The sequence below is a fragment of the Aphelocoma coerulescens genome, chromosome 4, assembly GCF_041296385.1.
Source record: "Aphelocoma coerulescens isolate FSJ_1873_10779 chromosome 4, UR_Acoe_1.0, whole genome shotgun sequence".
NCBI lineage: Eukaryota > Metazoa > Chordata > Aves > Passeriformes > Corvidae > Aphelocoma > Aphelocoma coerulescens.
The window spans coordinates 34,141,756-34,146,541 of record NC_091017.1 but is presented as its reverse complement, the minus strand read 5'-3'; the positions used below and the strand labels follow the sequence as shown (position 1 = coordinate 34,146,541).

General features: G+C 38.8%; 1 long non-coding RNA gene across 1 annotated transcript; it reads right to left on the bottom strand.

The window, feature by feature from the left end:
- Positions 1–338: 338 nt before the first annotated feature.
- LOC138109017 (uncharacterized) lies at positions 339–2,485 on the bottom strand. Its single transcript, XR_011150202.1, has 3 exons — positions 2,413–2,485; positions 1,727–1,775; positions 339–569 (listed from the first exon to the last, which is right to left on the bottom strand). It is a non-coding gene; the product is annotated as an uncharacterized lncRNA (long non-coding RNA).
- Between the last annotated feature and the right edge of the window lie 2,301 nt (positions 2,486–4,786).

Genomic DNA, 4,786 nt, shown 5'->3' with positions numbered 1-4,786 from the left:
TAACCAAAAATTAAGATATTGCATAGTATTTTAATGTCAGCTACCACATTAATTATGATTGCTCTCCTTCACAGACACAAACAATGCATATCTGAATGTTTCTTCTAGACAAGATCAGCTGAAGAAATAACTCCTTTAGGAAGAAAGTAGATAATGCTCTCTTTCATCTGCTTCTGAAACTCCAGCCACCTTCTTGCATAGCATGAGAAAATACATCTGAGAAAGCTTGCTGCAATATAAAAAATGAACGCCGGGAGTCTTGGAATTGTTTAAAAGTGAAATGAAAATGTAGATATCAATTCCTCAAAGCCACAGGCTTCTGCTTAGGGCTGGTCAAAATCCCACTAAAATTAATATGAATTTAGTGATTTGCTTTAATATCTGCTTTTCATAACCATTGTTCATGTAATATGAGCACAACCACATTAATTCAGTGGGATATACCCCACTTCTCTTACCATTTCCAAGAAAGGATCAGAGATATTACATGATGAATATGATGCACTTAGCTGTGATTTTATTGTCCCTCCATTTCCGCTGCCCTGTGGAATGCGCAGAGAAGTTGGTTCCTGTGATGAGGAAAGCAATCCAAAATGAGTAGGGAATAGAAGGTAAACAACTAGTATTAAATTCAGTGTATGTTCACAGGGCTATGGTTTCTATCTGGTTCAGCAGACACCCTGTCATCAGTCTGCTTTTTCAGCAATCCAAACAGAGAACATCACCACTGATGTAACTGGGTATATGTCATATAATTGCTCTGGCACAGCATAGTCTATAGATTTAGTACATGACTCTGTACACATTACTGGGTTATTAACAAGAAAGACATTAATCACTGTGACAGACATAAAACAGCACTATTCTCACTCTCTAAACTGAGACATCAAATAGATCCATTGATAATTAGGATGATGACAGCAAGAAATTAAATTTTAAAGACTCTGTTTATTCCTCACTTCTAAAAATTGTTCCTTGCTATCCTACCCTATTCCTTCTCACAAATCTGGTAGTTAAACATTAGGCAGCTTCTTCTGTGATTCCGCTGAACAGTTTCTTGTTAACAGACACATAATAATGATGACAAACGAGAGAGAAGAAAGTGGTTATTAAGCCATTAGAAGCTGAATGCACACTGTTTGAGCACATCCAGCATTTATCTAGCTTTAACTTGCTTCTCTAAGCCAAGAAGAGAAAACGATACAGAGCAGAAAATGTAAATCATCAGTGATGTAATTGTGACCTGTGTGATACCTTGGAAGGGCTTAAGCAGACCTTCAGATTTTTTTAACAAAAAACCCCATTGTCCTATCCTGACACATGAATGCCTGCTTACTTTCTTCACAGCTTTGCAGCACACATTAACCCTCTCTGTTATGTAACACTGCATACGCACCCATGTCTCTGTCTGAAAGCATGCAGCAATATTTACCTGCATGTGGCTGTGCAGCCAGCAGGAGGATGGGACTGAATACTAAGTTCTGTTTTCTTAAACAACTTGTAAGAAATACCCAGCTGTACTACCACTGAATTCTTCCTAGTGTTTGTAGAGTGAAAAATGTAAAAAAAGCAAAAGGCAAGCACGCTGTGCTTCCAGAGTGATTTTTCATAGGAACTTGACAAACTCTTGTGCAAAGGCACCTAGCAGTGGATTAAATTACTCTGGATGATTTCTCTTTGGCTTGCCAAAAGAGGAATGAATATGAGGAACCTGACACATACGTACCTAGAAGGAGCAGACACAAAGAGCAGGATAGAAGAGCTTTCTGGGAGATCTGCAAATGTGAAAAGAATGGACATGAGCAAAGCTGGCGTCAAAAACAGATGGTACCAAGAAACAACAAGTGAATCCAGAGAAACAGCTGAGGTGAACCTCTTTCCAAAGATAACCCTTTGCTTGTCTCATTGAGTAGATTAATGAGCTGAGAGGTGGCAAGTATTATTTAAAAAAAAAATAAATCTTTATGGAGGAAATCTAGAATGCTAATTTTTTTGCTCTTTTCTGCACTTTGAGGTTTGTGTGTTTGTTGAGTCATGCTTTGAAACAATCTTTTATCAAAAGTAGTTATGGTTGGGGGGTTTTAGACAAAATATTTTGATAATGTGCTTTGAATATATTCCAATAACCATTTCAAAACAAGTTATCACTGACATTTTCCGGAGGTGAAGTGTTGGAAAAGCCCAGCTTTCCCCACAAGTCTTGTTTTACTCTGGAAGAAACCCATGCTAGAATGAAAACATATTTCTTATCAAACTTCAAAAAGCTCATCTGATAATTTGGGGAGTTCACTATTATTGGAGATGGTGATTCATTCATTAAAAAAAACGAACAAACACTAAAACAGAAAAGGTATCCCACAGGGAAAATACTGCGTGAGTGGCAGAGGTAATTTGCAGCAGTGACTTTCTTACCTTGGTTAAATGTTCATAGGAGGAAGTCTGAGCAGAAAAGTGACCTCTTCAGTGTTTTTGACAAAAGACAGCCCCTGTTTAGAAATAAATGACTTGTTATCATACATAGTGTATTTTTTCTGAAGATATCTTTTCTTCATTTTTCTGAAGGTAGCTTTTCTTCATTTTTCTCAGGTTGAAATTGGCCTTTTCAAGCAGTCTACATTTTGCAACTTGGTTTTGCTTTCTTTCCATGACTATGTAAAAGAAGAGTTACAACATAGTTGAAACTATAATTTCATTGATGTTGTTTTTGTAAGTCAATGTGTATTAACTGCAGGCTGACAAAAAAGACATAACAGAACAAAAAGAATTTCTGCCTTCAGCTAACTTGATATATAATTACAACAGTATAGTGAGAAAGAAATACTACAATGGAAGTGTTCAAATAGTCAAAACAACAATGCACAAATTCCTGCATGAAGACACCAAAACCCTTCACATGTAATCTTGGACTCAAGCTACAAGTACAGGGCAGATAAGTGAAAATATCCTCCACCAAGACATTAATAACAAGGTACATTCAGTTTTAAAAGACCCACAAGAACAAAAATATGAGAAAACTCTTATTGCTTCTCATAGCAATGAAACAGCTGCTAAATTGGAAAAATGAAAACTTAAAAAACAAATGGAGTGTAACTTTGATTAAGGATTTGTTTTTCAAAGGCATTCATCTATGTTATATGACTGGTAGACTTCAGTCCCTGTAGTGCAGCATGTTCAAATTCAAGATCAGATTTTAGGGAATACATGAAGTTTAGATTGGAAACAAAAAGACATTGACATAAGGAATTTGGTTGTGGTTTCACAGGCAGTCCAGACAGCCTAGAAGCTTGGTGACCAAGCCAGGGCTGCTGCTCTTCTCCCTACCTAATTTTCCTGCTGCTGCCCCAGCCTCAGCCTTGCTCCCATCCCAGGCTTCCCCACTCCTCCTTCCCTCCATTACCTCTTCCTTCCACTGCCATGACTCACCAGAAAGCAGGAACCAACAAAAGAGTTCTAATTTCCTTTTTATGTTTTTACTTTCGGGCCACTTCAGTGAGCTAAATCAGATAACAGAGTGACCCAGCAAGTGCCAGAGGCAGCACAAGGAGAGCACTGGGAGCACACGGCATGAAGGAGCTGCTGTGGAAGGTGCTCCTGCTCCCTAGGTTGACACTGAGCTCCACCCACTGGAGTTAACAGCAAGGGTCCCACTGACTCCAACAGGTTCTTGATTGGTCCCACATTTGGTGGGACTCATATGTGAAGCCCACATTCACTCCACAGGTGCCAGTGCACACTTATGTAGATAACTGTACGTAGCAGCCAGGCTCCTCTTTGACGGTACACTGGATGCCTTCATCAGGGATCAGTGGAGCTTGTACCAAATTTGTCATAAGGAATAACCTATGGAAAGTCACAAGCCTCTTATCCTCTTCTTGCCTACAATGTTATTTACCTAGAAGACTGATCCTATGAGTCTTTTGGCTCATTCCCCGGCTGCCCACACAGCCAGGCAAGGACTTTGAGATGCAGCAGGAGTTTGGTCTCTTTACTTTAGGCCAGAGCAGCCTCTCTGAAACAGAGACCATCCTTCATTTCATGGAGCATTTCAAGCTACAAGAAGTTAATTACAGACAAGGTAAGAATGAGCAGTTGTGGCAGCAGTCAAACCCTGAGCTGCACTCAGGATTTATAAACAGGTCCTGCACTCAATTAATGCTCTCGCCTTTACCATGCAGAAGTTTGCTCAAGTGAAGAAAGAGACTGGGTAATACAATGCTGCACACTGCAGCACTTTATTACTTTTTTTCACACTGAACTGAGGACCTCATTAGTTATGTTAATTTAGAACTAATAACACATTTGTCATAATGGCTGTTTCTTTCCAGAATGTTTTACATAAAATTCACAAGTTTGATGTTGCAGTATGCCAAAAAAAAGTGAGAAATGCTTTCCCTGCTCTTGACAAACCTTTTTCTAATTAGGTTGGCCATTTTTCTGCCTAGATGCTGAACTGGAAAGATTTTTTTTTTTGTTAGAATAAAAGATACCAGAAGTACCCATTCTTCTGGGTTTGAAAGTGCTTATTAGCACATTTGTTCTAACCACTGATAAGATGTCCCATAGTTATTCATAAAGCTGAGGATACTAAACAATATACAAATGTGCCCGTTGGTTTAAATAATCAAGAGGCTGGTGAAGGGGAAACTACCAAAACAGTGATGTATATTGATTACATTAGTACTTACATAGTATAAACCTCAAAGTCAAGGCCTCTTTCCCTTATTTTGCTTTGTGCAGTATTTATACCACCAAGACAGCAATCATCAAACCCAGCTTCCATTCCTGC